Below are 14,327 nucleotides of genomic sequence, written 5' to 3'. Positions count from 1 at the left end.
ACGTGTCTGTTGGAGCGGTGTGGAGGCACAATGCTCCCCAAGAAGCCACTAGGGCCACCGTATTCTCCTCACGCCCTCACACAATGCGAGATGTCGTGATTCCACTATTGGTGCCCTTGAAGGCGGCGACCGAACCTTTACAAACAAGGTTGGGGCAATCTCCACAACTTAATCGGAGGCTCCCAACAAGACCACGAAGCTTCACCACAATGGAATATGGCTCCGAGGTGACCTCAACCGTCTAGGGTGCTCAAACACCCAAGAGTAACAAGATCCGCTAGGGATGAGTGGGGGAATCGAAAATCCCTTGGTGGAAGTGTAGATCGGAGCCTTCTCAACCACTCCCGAGCAAATCAACAAGTTTGATTGGCTAGGGAGATAGATCGGGCAAAATGAAGCTTGGAGTATTTAATGGAGCTTGAGCAATAAATGGAGCTTGGGGGAGGAAGAGGTGGGTGAGAAGGAGAAAGGGGACTCCCTTTTATAGTGGGGCAACAATCCCGTTGCCCCCACCAACCAGCCCCGCACAGGGCGGTACTACCGCTGAGAGGGGGCGGTACTGCCGCCAGGAGACGGTACTGCCGTGCCAGCCAGCGGTACTGCCGTGCTGAGGAGACTTAGTAGGGAACGGACCCAAATGCGGTACTACCGCGGTGGTAGGGCGGTACTACCGCTCCTGGAACGGTACTACCGCCACTCAGACCCACTGGCAACTGTTGCTCCCATCTGACGCATGAGCTCCTTGTGGCGCGTCCTGGCATGCTTCTCCGCCACATGAGTCATGTACTGACCATGAGACTCCATGCAGAAAAGCTTCTTCATCTTGCGCTTAAGCTTCTATGCCCACGACAGTTCTGCACTAGTGGGGCCAAAGTCCTCCTCATGGGCATCAGTAGCAGCCTCACCCTCGGTCCCCATGGCAGCAGTAGCAGCAGCAGACGGACCCCCTGTGGCGGCAGTAGCAGATGGACCCCCTGTGTGAGGCGCTGTCCAGTTGTCCTTCTTCCTCAGACGCTTGATCTCATGAGAAACCAAGTCTCCAGTCTCTAGCAGCACTCTGGGATAAGTCTGTGCCTAGGCCCTCTCAATGAGCCTCATGATGAACGGACCATAGATAGGACACTTGTGCTCAGACACGGCAGATAGAAGTTCACACCACATGACATGAGAGATATCCAGGCTCTCTCCAGTGCTTGCTTCCTTCTCATGCTGACAGAAAAGGAGCATGTCCACGAGGTAAGAGTGGACCATATCCAGATTCCCAATCCGAGGGAAGAGAGTCTCACGGAATATGCGATGAAGAATGTCCAGATACGGAGACAGCTCATAGGTCTTCTTCTCAGTTACTGGGTGAACCTTCACAGTGCAGTAGGGCCAAAGGGCTTGCTTGTGGGTGGATGTAGCATTGCGGTGAGGACGGAAACCGACAGGAGTCCCAAGCCCGGTATCCACCACATCAATTAACTCCATGAAAGCCTTCCACTTGACAGAAAGCATCTTGCCATTTATCATCCATGTCAGAGTCCTGTCGACATCCGTCCCAAGATGGACGGTGGCATAGAATTGAGCCACCAAATCCGCATCGAAATCCTTGTTGAATTGCATGATCCTAAGAATGTTCAACTGAGTGCACATCTGAAGGGCTTCGCCAAAGTACTCTGGGTCCTTCTCCATAGCATCAGTATCAATGGAGCGAACATCAACAAAAAGATTCTTCTTGGCCTTGATCACATCAAAGTAGATGGCAAACTGAAAACGGTTCCAGAACGGGCGGTTGACCAAAGTGGGTTCTTGGGCCACCGCATAGGGGTTGCGGCGACGCTTCTCCCAAAACTCCTTGTTGGTCATCTCAGTCACAGTCTTCCCTTTGGGTTTGTGGGCGGCTCGCTTCGATTGCTGAGGAGGTGGAGGAACACTTGCAGATGCACTTGCTGGAGGCGGTTGGGTGCTCGAGGAACCACCGGCTGGCTCTGAGGTGCGGTAGCATTTTGATGTGGCACGCCCGGGGTTGATACGGCGACCTTGCTGCTCGGAAGGGTCATCACCTAGAGCCAAACACAAGAACACGCAAAACAAGCAGAAAGAACGAGCATAAGCCAACAAACTCAACAAAGGATCAAGGTAAGGCAGGAAAATGATGGAAATTGGCATGCAGCGGTAGTACCGTGACCTGCCCGCGGTAGTACCGCCCCAAGCGGTAGTACCGCCCCAGAGGGAGCGGTACTACTACTCTAGGTCAAGCGGTAGTACCGCTCCAAGAGAGCGGTAGTACCGCTTGAGGCGGAGAAACAGCAGTTTCTTAGCACGAGGCGGTGAAACAGCGGGTTCCTACTACCGTGGTCAGATCCAGCACTACCGGCCTACCAAATTCAAAAATAATCCTACCAAACTCTAATCGAGATAGTCTAGTTGCTTTCTCCAACCAACTCAAGCCTAGATTTAGCCAAAAATCTAGAGATGCAACCACCATTACCCCTAAGAAACAAGAACTGAAAAAGAGACAAAACGAAAGAAGGCACGGGGGCAATACCGGCATCCATGGCAAGAGGACAGGTGGGGATCGACTCCACCAAAGGAAATGGAGAGGGACGCCCCGGAGACGGAGATCCGCCGGAGCCCTCCCGCGGCGAGTGGAGGCTGGAGAGAGGAAGAGAAAAGAGGGGCGAAGTGAATGGGTATGGGGGAGAAAAAACCTCCCCCTGCCCCGACTTAACCCCCTGTTCTCGTCCCCAGCGGTAGTACCGCGCTGGGGGGCGGTAGTACCGCTTACAAGCGGTAGTACCGCGCACCACTAGCGGTAGTACCGCCCAGCACGCCACGGCAACTAAACAACACGGCTTTAGCTCGACGAAACGACAAAAACGGCAAGAGAAACACAAGCACACCAGCAAACGACCAAGACACACCTCTTCAAACGAGGGCGGTGGCCGAGGCCACCTATGTTTGAGTCAAAAGGTATGGCACTGCGAAGATTTTAACCTTGGGTTCATGACCAAAACTCATCTTCGAAGCACAAGTGCCATTAACAATGGCTAACGTGAAAGACTTGATCAATTTATGCATAATGGGGGGAGGGAGAGTTCATTGAGAGAACAACACTCCCCCTATGTCCATGCCTACACCTAAACTAGACAACAAATTGAGCATGGTAGGGTGTGCACGGGTTCAAGCCACATTGCTCGAATCAATGATATTTAGCTCATGCCTTAACTCGCGAAATCTTGCTTCATCCAAGGGCTTCGTGAAAATATCTGCAAGGTTGTCATGAGTGTTGACATAGTTGAGCTCGATCTCTCCTCGCCTAATGTGATCCCAGATGAAGTGATACCGAATCTCAATATGCTTCGTCTTGAAGTGTTGCACTGGGTTGAGAGAAATCTTGATGGCACTTTCATTGTCACACCAAAGAGGCACTTTGTCACAGGTGACACCGTAATCCTTTAAAGTTTGCCTCATCCATAGAAGTTGTGCACAACAACTACCGGCGGCAACATACTCCACCTCAGTGGACGAGAGAGACACACAACTTTGCTTTTTGGAAGACCAACTTACCAAAGAGCAACCAAGGAATTGGCACCCTCCGGAAGTTGACTTCCTATCCACCTTGTCTCCCGCCCAATCGGAATCCGAGTACCCTACAAGCTTGAAGTTTGATCCTCTTGGGTACCATAAGCCAAAGTTTGGGGTATGAGCCAAATATCGAAAGATTCGTTTGACCGCCACATAGTGACTTTCCTTAGGTGCGGCTTGAAACCGTGCACACATTCCCACACTCAACATGATGTCCGGTCTAGATGCACAAAGGTAAAGTAAGGATCCAATCATGGAACGATATACCTTTTGATCCACCACTTTACCATTGGGATCTAAGTCAAGTTGGCACTTGGTGGGCATTGGAGTGGAGGCCGGCTTGACATCACTTAGCTTGAATCTCTTGAGCATGTCTTGAGTGTATTTGGATTGATTGATGAAGGATCCTTCTCTTCTTTGCTTCACTTCGAACCCTAGAAAGAACTTTAACTCTCCCATGGAGGACATCTCGAACTTTGAGGTCATGAGAGCGGCAAATTCCTCATTGAAAGCTTTGTTAGGAGAACCAAAGATAATATCATCAACATATAATTGGCACACAAACAACTCCCCTTTGACCTTCTTAGTAAAAAGAGTGGGGTCCATTAGCCCAACTTCAAAACCACGATCTTGTAACAACTCGGTAAGGTGGTCATACCACGCACGTGGGGCTTGTTTAAGGCCATAGAGTGCCTTATCGAGTTGATACACATGATCGGGAAAGTAGGGATCCTCGAACCCGGGGGGTTGCTTGACGTAAACCAATTCATTAATGGGACCATTAATAAAAGCACTCTTCACATCCATTTGTTGTAACTTAAAGTTATGATGAGAAGCATATGCAATCAACATGCGGATGGATTCAAGACGAGCAACGGGAGCAAAGGTTTCACCGTAGTCGATACCCTCGACTTGGGAGTAGCCATGTGCTACCAAACGAGCCTTGTTGCGGATGATAATCCCATGGGCATCTTGCTTGTTCTTGAATATCCACTTGGTTCCAATGACATTGTGGTTCCCCGTTGGCCTTGGCACCAATCTCCACACTTTGTTGCGCTCGAAGTTGTTGAGTTCTTTCGTGCATGGCATTGAGCCAATCCGGATCTTATAGCACCTCATAGACCTTGTGGGGTTCCACACAAGAGACAAACGCGTGATGCTCACAATAGTTTGCTAATTGTCTACGAGTGCTTACCCCCTTTCTTAGGCTTCCAAGCACATTCATCGTGAAATGATCCTTGGTGGAGAGCTTGGAAGCAACCTTGGCGGCACGACGCTCTAATTCCTCCTCGGTGGTGAGTTGAGGAGAGGTTACTTGATCATCTTGAGCTCCGTCATGAACTTGTTCTTGATCTTAAACTTGCTCGGGGGAGAGAACTTGACCTTGGGCATCACTTGGTGTGTCAACACCGTCTTCAGTATGATCTAGCCCTTGGTCTTGTTCATGAGGTTGAGGGCCTTCACTTTGTTCTTCGGAAGCATGTGGGCCTTGGCTTGGTGATGGCTCCACTTGAGTGGAGCATTGTCCTTCTCCTTCGGCCACAAGGGGTTCCTCAATGGGTAGGATAAAACCAACAACCATTCTTCTTATGGCTTGAGGAGGAATTTCATCACCTACATCACAAGTGCCACTTTGCTCCACTTGGGAGCCGTTATTCTCATCAAACTCCACCTTACATGTCTCCTCAATAAGTCCCGTGGATTTATTGAGGACACGGTAAGCATGAGAGTTTGTAGCATAACCTACAAATATGCCCTCATAAGCTCTAGCCTCAAATTTAGACAACCGAACACCTTTCTTGAGAATGGAACACTTACACCCGAACACCCGAAAGTACTTGAGGTTGAGCTTGTTACCGGTGAGTATCTCATATGGAGTCTTGTTCAAGCCCTTGTGGAGGTAGAGCCGATTGGATGCATGACATGCGGTGTTGATGGCTTCGGCCCAAAAGTTGTACGAAGACTTGAACTCCGCCATCATGGTCCTTGCCGCATCCATCAACGTCCGGTTCTTCCTCTCCGCAACACCGTTTTGTTGAGGGGTGTAAGGTGCGGAATATTGATGCTTGATCCCCTCATCACTAAGAAACTCATCCAAGGTGTAGTTCTTGAACTCGGTGCCTTTGTCACTTCTTATTGTCAAGATCTTTGCATTGTGTTGACGTTGTGCTTCATTTGCAAAGTCAATGACGGTTTGTTGGGTCTCGCTCTTCCTCTTGAAGAAATACACCCACGTGTATCTTGAGTAGTCATCCACAATCACCAAGCAATACTTCCTACCTCCAAGACTATCGAAGGATGGAGGCCCAAAGAGATCCATGTGAAGGAGCTCCAAAGGCCTCTTTGAGTAAATGATAGTCGTGAGAGGGTGAGCCTTCTCATGTAGCTTTCCTTCGATACAAGCACTGCAAGCACGATCTTTAGCAAAACTAGCATTCGTTAGTCCATGGACATGGTCCCCCTTGAGAATACTTTGCAAAGATCTCATATTGATATGGGCTAGACGGCGATGCCAAAGCCATCCCACATCAACTTTAGCCATTAGGCATGTCATGGTCTTAGTGGGTCGCTCCGAAAAGTTAATCACATATAGACCGTTCTCGACATGCCCAACAAAGGCTACTTTAAGAGTTTTGCTCCACAAGAGGGCCACGGTATCGATATCAAAGAAAGTGGCAAAGCCCTTGATTGCAAGTTGTTGAACGGAAAGTAAATTGTATGCAAGGGACGCAACAAGCATGACCTTCTCGATCGTGAGATCATGAGAGATGACCACCTTGCCAAGTCCCAATACCTTAGAGGATGAGGCGTCACCCCACTCGACATTGGTGGGCATAGATGGAATCTTGTGCACATCCACCACCAAGTCCTTTCTTCCGGTCATATGATTTGTAGCTCCGCTATCGAGCAACCATGATCCCCCACCGGAAGCAAACACCTACAAGAGATTAATGCTTGGTTTTACGTACCCATTTTGTAATGGGTCCTTTGATGTTAGTAACAAGGGTCTTAGGAACCCAAATAGACCATTCAATGTATTCATGAGGAGAACCAACGAATTTGGCATAGACATGCCCATCACTAGCACGACATAACACATATGAAGGATTAAAGTCGCCGGCTTTGATGCGAGGAGTGGCATTGCCCTTTTTGACAATGCCACCCTTCTCATTGTTCTTCTTCTTCTCCTCGGAGGCACTCTCTCCCTCCTTCACAAAGGTTTGCATGAGAGGAGGAGGTCGTTTGGTCTTGTCATTCTTCTTCTTGTTCTTGGAGTCGGGCACGTACCCAACCCCTTCCTTGGCCACAACTCCCTTTTGGTTGATCAAGAGGTCGTTGAGGTTCTTCTTGCCTTGTATGCAAGTCGCAAGACCTCTCTCAAGTTGCCCTTTTAGCCTAGTGTTCTCCTCAATGAGATGCACATGCTCACAACATGGGTTAGTAGCATTTGCATTATCAATTAACATCATGCGAGGAAAAGTGGCTTTTTCCTTGGTTAGCTTTACTTGAAGTTGATCATGAGACTCTTTGAGGCTAGCATGAGCACCCTTCAAGACCTTGTGAGCGTTGCCAAGTAGATCAAACTCCTCTTTGAGTCTAGCAAGATCAACCTCAAGTTCGGCCTTCTCGGAGTTTAGCACATGAGAAACAATGAGGACATGATCATAATCTTTCTTTAACTTAGCATGATCAATGTTGTGTGACTCCTCAAGAGCCAAACGAAGACCACGCTCTTCCTCAAGAGCATTGGAAAGATCCAAAATCTCATCGGCATAGTCACGACTATGCTCTTCCATCTTAGTGGTGGTGTCTTCGTGAGCCTCGATCATGTCATTGGCTTCACCAAGTTGTTCCAAGAGAGCAACAAAGTGCTTCTTGGATTTTCCCTCAAGTTTGCCCATAAAGGCCTCAAACTCATTTGTCTCCACATTCGCTCCCTCAAGTTCATTAATGCTATCCGTCGGAGAAGGATGATCAATGATGGTAGTTTTGATGTTGGGGGTTACCTTGTTGGTGGCTTTAGCCATGAGGCATTTGGCGGTGATTCTCTCATTGGGTGAGTTGAAGAGGGACACCCGTGGAGTCGTCGCAATGGCAACGGAGGCCATGGCAACCGACTCATCATCTTCATCATCGTCATCATCCTCATTGTAATCTTCTTGCACAACCAAAGCCTTGGGAGGAGTCTTCTTGGTGAAGTTGTTCTTGTTGGGGAACGACTTGGCCTTGTCCTTTCGGATGAGTTTGCCACCATTGTCTTCCCTCTTCTCATACGGGCATTCCGCAACGAAATGACTCACGTTGCCGCAATTGTAGCAAGTCCTTACACGTTGCTTGCCCCTTGTGCCACTCGAGTTGTTTTTGCTAAAGTTGGGCCTCGAGTTTTTCCTGCTCCAAAATTGCCTTGAAGCAAGTGCCATGTGTTCATGATATGCATACTTCGTATCTTCGGGGTTGCTCTCCTCTTCTTCCTCTTCTTCTTCTTCCACGGTGAGCTTGGCCTTCAAAGCAAGGTTAGGCTTCTTTGCCCGTTGAGAACGAAGCACCGCATTGTCAGCGGTCTTGTCCAAAATGTTCATGGCCACAAACTCATCCAACACTTCGCTTGAGGTCAAAGTGTGGAAGTCCGGTCTTTGACGAATGACGGAGGACATGGCCTTGTGGTAGGGCATCATTGCCTTGAGGAATTTGCGATTGATCCAATTGTCATCCGTGTCCTTGCTCCCGTGATCTCGTAGTGAGACCGCGAGTTTGGTTACTCTCCGATAAAGCTCACGAGGTTCTTCATCTTCCTTCGTTGCAAACTCTTCGGCCTCATCTTGTACCACTTCATAGTTGGAGCGTTGAATGCTTGCGCTTCCCCGGTAGAGAGACACGACACAATGCCATGCATCTTTGGCCAAGGCGAAGGGACGAAGATGAGGTAGGTCTTTGAGTGGAATTGCATCTTGAATGATGAAGAGAGCATTCTCATTGAATTGATTTTCCGCGGCTTCTCGAGGAGTGAAGTTGCTTGGATCATGTGGATAGAAACCTTCTTCAATGATTCTCCAAAGGTTAGTGTTCACATGATTTAAATGACGTTTACAGCGGTAAACCCAAGCATCAAAATCCTCATTTTTCACAATCTTAGGGGGAGGACCGGCATGATTCAAATGAGTGAAAGGAACCGGTCCACCATAAACAAGTGGTGGTTCCACATGGGCAAAGATGCCGGTGCCATTCTTGCCACTAGAAGAAGGAGCCTTTTCACTACTAGCTTCCCCCTTGTCGGGGATAGCATCCGACACCTTGTTGGCGGGATCACCCACTTTCAACGGTGCGGTGGATAGTTTAAGCCCCTCAAGAAATTTAGTAAACATGCTTTCAACTTCGGTCGTCATGGAGGTTTTCAATGTCTCCAAGGCTACATTGAACTCCTCACGAGAGACCGAAATTCCCCCATCTCCCGCAGACGAGATCAGATTCACACCGGAGTGTTCCTCCACACCATCTACGGTATCAACCATACTCTTTGGACGGTAAAGTCCTTAATAAAGAGACGAGGCTCTGATACCAATTGAAAGGATCGATATGGTTGACTAGAGGGGGGGTGAATAGGCAACTACCAATTTTTAGCTTTTCTTTACAAAATTAAACTTTGCATCGAAGTAGGTTGTCTAGATGTGCAACTAGGTGAGCAACCTATATGATGCAATAACAACACGCATACAAGCAAGCAAGGGTAGAAACACTAAAGAGCTTGCACAAGTAAAGGTAAGAGATAACCAAGACTGGATCCGGTGAAGACGAGGATGTGTTACCGAAGTTCCTTCCTTTTGAGGGGAAGTACGTCTCCGTTGGAGCGGTGTGGAGGCACAATGCTCCCGAAGAAGCCACTAGGGCCACCGTATTCTCCTCACTCCCTCACACAATGCGAGATGCCGTGATTCCACTATTGGTTCCCTTGAAGGCGGCGACCGAACCTTTACAAATAAGGTTGGGGCAATCCCCAAAACTTAATCGGAGGCTCCCAACAAGACCACGAAGCTTCACCACAATGGAATATGGCTCCGAGGTGACCTCAACCGTCTAGGGTGCTCAAACACCCAAGAGTAACAAGATCCGCTAGGGATGAGTGGGGGAATCGAAAATCCCTTGGTGGAAGTGTAGATCGGAGCCTTCTCAACCACTCCCGAGCAAATCAACAAGTTTGATTGGCTAGGAAGATAGATCGGGCAAGATGAAGCTTGGAGTATTTAATGGAGCTTGAGCAATAAATGGAGCTTGGGGGAGGAAGAGGTGGGTGAGAAGGAGGAAGGGGACTCCCTTTTATAGTGGGGCCAACAATCCCGTTGCCCCCCACCAACCAGCCCCGCACAGGGCAGTACTACCGCTGAGAGGGGGCGGTACTACCGCCAGGCGACGGTACTGCCGCGCCAGCCAGCGGTACTGCCGCGTTGAGGAGACTTAGTAGGAAACGGACCCAAATGCGGTACTACCGCGGTGGTAGGGCGGTACTACCGCTCCTGGAACGGTACTACCGCCACTACAACCGTGACTAGTGCCGCAAAACCCGACACGAGAAAAAGACCTCTTGAATCGAGGTGGTAGGAGCCAGACTACCCAGCAGTACTACGGCGGTGGGGTCAAGGGCGGTAGTACCGCTGTGGAGCGGTACTGCCGCTTGTGACCCTTCGGCCGTAGTACCGCAGGCAGTGCGGTACTACCGCTGGGGCGTGCGAGAGAGAGAAGGGATCTCTCAAATATGCTGAGGACAAGGCGGAGGTGCCAGGCCCCCAGCGGTACTACTGTTGTGGAGCCAAGGGCGGTACTACCGCTGCGGAGCGGTACTGCCGCTTGGCTCCTTAGCGGTACTACCGCTGGGTGCGCGATACTACCGCTTAGACCCAGACAGGACACGGAAGAGAGGAGAGATCTCTTCAATGGAAAGGAAATGCTCGGAGGGTGAGAAGCTGATGTGTACGTGATGATTCCACCCATGCAAAACCCCAGCGGACCCCCTCTTGATAGTACGGTGCCCTCTACGCAACTAGTCCACCGAGAAAGAAACGAAAGAGCTACACCGTCTTGAAATACACTCCGAGGGGAAGAAGGCTTCTCGTGCCAGGGGAGAATCTGTGAATTATTCAAAGCACAAGATTAGTCCGCAAACATGTTGTCATCAATCACCAAAACTACCTCGAGAGAGATATGCCGTAACAGACGGCATGTCATGTCCTAAAACGAGTTCCCACAAAGAACAAAGAGATAACTCCATTCGAGGAATGGGAGAAGAAAAGGTTAAAACTCTCTTATCTACGAACATGGGGTTTTTTGGCGAAAGTCAATGTTCCAACTCCAAAGAAGCGGAAGCTTGGACCAAAGACTGTGGATTGTGTTTTTCCTGGGATATGCTTTTCGTAGCATTGGCTATAGATTCTTGGTTGTAAAATCTGAGGTACCTGACACGCATGTCGGTACGATCATGGAGTCGAATGATGCGACTTTCTTTGAAGATATCTTTCCCATGAAGGATATGGCTACCTCATCTAATCAGGAGATGCCTAATTCATCGAATCAGGAACCAGTTACAATTACCAAACCTGCCGTTTCGATGGAAAACTCTGAAAGTCCTGTGGAGGAAAACAATGAAGTTCCTACTAGGAGCAAGAGACAGAGGACTGCAAAGTCCTTTGGTGATGATTTTCTTGTGTATCTCATAGATGACACTCCCAGTTCTATTTCAGAGGCTTATGCATCTGAAGATGCTGACTACTGGAAGGAAGCGGTTCGTAGCGAGATGGATTCCATCTTAGCGAATGAAACTTGAGAGATAACTGATCGTCCTTATGGGTGCAAACGTATAGGATGTAAATGGGTATTCAAGAAGAAGTTTAGGCCTGATGGTACTATTGAAAAGTACAAGGCTCGGCTCGTGGCTAAGGGTTATACCCAAAAGGAAGGTGAAGACTTCTTTGATACTTACTCACCTGTGGCTCGACTGATCACTATTCGAGTTCTACTTTCACTAGCTGCCTCGCATGGTCTTTTCGTTCATCAAATGGATGTTAAGACTGCTTTCCTAAATGGAGAGTTGGACGAGGAAATTTATATGGAACAATCAGATGGGTTTGTACTAGATGGTCAGGAAGGGAAAGTGTGCAAGTTGCTGAAGTCTTTGTACGGACTTAAGCAAGCACCCAAACAGTGGCATGAGAAGTTTGAAAGAACTTTAACAGCTGCAGGCTTTGTTGTGAACGAAGCTGACAAATGTGTGTACTATCGCCATGGTGGGGGCGAAGGAGTTATCCTGTGCTTGTATGTTGATGACATACTGATTTTCGGAACAAATCTGAATGTTATTAAGGAGGTCAAGAATTTCCTATCTCGTTGTTTTGAGATGAAGGATTTAGGAGTGGCTGATGTCATTCTGAACATCAAGTTGTTGAGAGACGATGATGGTGGGATTACATTGCTTCAATCTCACTATGTGGAAAAGATCTTGAGTCGCTTTGGCTATAGTGACTGCAAGCCCTCTCCAATACCATATGATGCGAGTGTGTTACTTCTAAAGAATCAAAGAATTGCTAGAGATCAATTAAAATATGCTCAGATTATTGGCTCGCTTATGTACTTAGCAAGTGCTACAAGACCTGACATCTCTTTTGCTGTTAGCAAACTGAGTCGGTTTGTCTCAAAACCAGGAGATGTGCATTGGAAAGCTCTAGAGAGAGTTTTTCATTATTTGAAAGGAACTGCAAATTATGGAATTCACTACGCCGGGCATCCAAAGGTGCTTGAAGGGTATAGTGACTCAAACTGGATCTCAGATGCTGATGAGATAAAGGCCATGAGCGGTTATGTATTCACTCATGGAGGTGGCGCTGTTTCTTGGAAGTCTTGCAAGCAGACCATCTTAACGATGTCAACAATGGAAGCAAAACTCACAGCACTAGATACATCTACGGTTGAAGCAGATTGGCGTCGCCGGCTCTTGAATGACTTGCCGGTTGTTGAGAAATCTGTACCGGGTGTCCTTATGAACTGTGACAATCAAACTGTGATCACGAAAGTGAGCAGCTCAAAGGATAACATGAAGTCATCAAGACACGTTCAGAGAAGGTTAAAGTCTGTCAGGAAAATGAAAAACTCCGGAGTTATTGCGTTGGATTATATCCAAACGTCTAAAAATCTGGCAGATCCTTTTACCAAGGGTCTATCACGTAATGTGATAGATAATACATCAAGGGAGATGGGTATGAGACCCACAATATGAGTTGTTCACAGTGGTAACCTATTCTTTGTGATCGGAGATCCCGTGAATTAGATGTGGAAGACAAGCTATTGGTCAACTGAGAGGAGAGTATCCTTACTATTCACAATACCACTCCATGAAGATGCAATACTCTCCTAATCTGCATGGCAGGTTGATGTATATCTTAATGTGTTCTAAGTGGCTTATTTAAGCAGAGATGTTATCCTGCATAATATCTTTTGAAGAACACACCTATATGAGTCTAATTGTCAAACGTCGCAATCTATAAGAGTAGGGTTCTCTCTAGTAAACTCATGAAAGGTAACGGAGTATGACGCATAAGCTCCACCCGCGGCGAAGTCCCACGGTAGCCACGTATCGGTCAAGGCTTTATGTGAAGCTAGATTCACAGAAAACTTGCAGTTCAAGGCCCAGTCCACTGTTCAAGTTGCTTACTAGTGTAGCATAGAGTTCTAGATGAAAGTTCAACTTAACAGTCTCCACTGCAGTACCGATATATAAAACAGTGTTTCGGAATCAAAGGCAAATTTCTGTGTGCCTCTGGGATCTGGTGGGGGATTGCTGTAATTTAATCTATTTTGGACAGCACAATAACTATTTCAGAAATTCCTAATAAATCCTAGAGGTCCACTTAGCCCATTTGTGCAAGGCAAGGGATACTACTAAAGTTTAGTCCCACATTGTTAGTTTAGTGGGAGTTGGACCTCCTTATAAGGAAGGTTCTTTCCCCACTTGTACGAGCATGAGAACAAGAGGGATATCCACGCGCGCTCCTCCGCCGCCCGCCTCGCCACGCCACGCCACGCCTTGCCTCTTCACGACGCGACGCGGGTTGCGGGAATGAGCCGAGTCGATATCTAAATTTTTGCCACGCACTACGAGTATACGAAAGGTCACACGGAAGCTGAAAAGATTTTTGCGAAAGTGGAGTTCGAATGCGAACGGTGCAGCCCTTCGGCTGCTGGCTGTTCGCTTCGTCTCTGTCTCTTCGTTTCGCCTCCCGTCGTTGCCCTCTCGCCTCCTTCTCTTGCGCCTATAAAAGGGAGGTCGCTCCTCCCAGAAAGATGCACCAGAAGCTCTTCCTCCTCTCGCCACAAGTTCCTGAGCACTGCGCTGCTGCTACGATCTTCCCCATCCCGGCTTGCGGCGTGCACCGCATGTTGGGACAGTAGGCCTCCGAAGCCACACATTTTCAGTCCTGTACGGGAGAAGGGTGATAAGATTTTTGGGGAGCGCTCAGCGCGACTACTGGCTGCTTCATCACGGACGATCCGGCCGCCGACGACTACTTCCCCGACGACGACTTCTTCCCCGACGTCCATGACCTCCTCGACGACATGGCAGGCGAGGACACCGACCCCAAGTCCAGCACTTCTACTGCTGTTGTCCCGTACGTGTTCTTGCTCTTTCTGTTAGATGTCATGACACAGTTCTTTGCTCTACTTTCCGTCCTACATGTGTTAAGTTCTACTTCATATATGCAACTTCATCTAGTGTC

This window comes from Triticum urartu, chromosome 7, assembly GCF_003073215.2.
Source record: "Triticum urartu cultivar G1812 chromosome 7, Tu2.1, whole genome shotgun sequence".
Taxonomy (NCBI): Eukaryota; Viridiplantae; Streptophyta; class Magnoliopsida; order Poales; family Poaceae; genus Triticum; species Triticum urartu.
Note: the sequence above shows the minus strand (reverse complement) of the source record.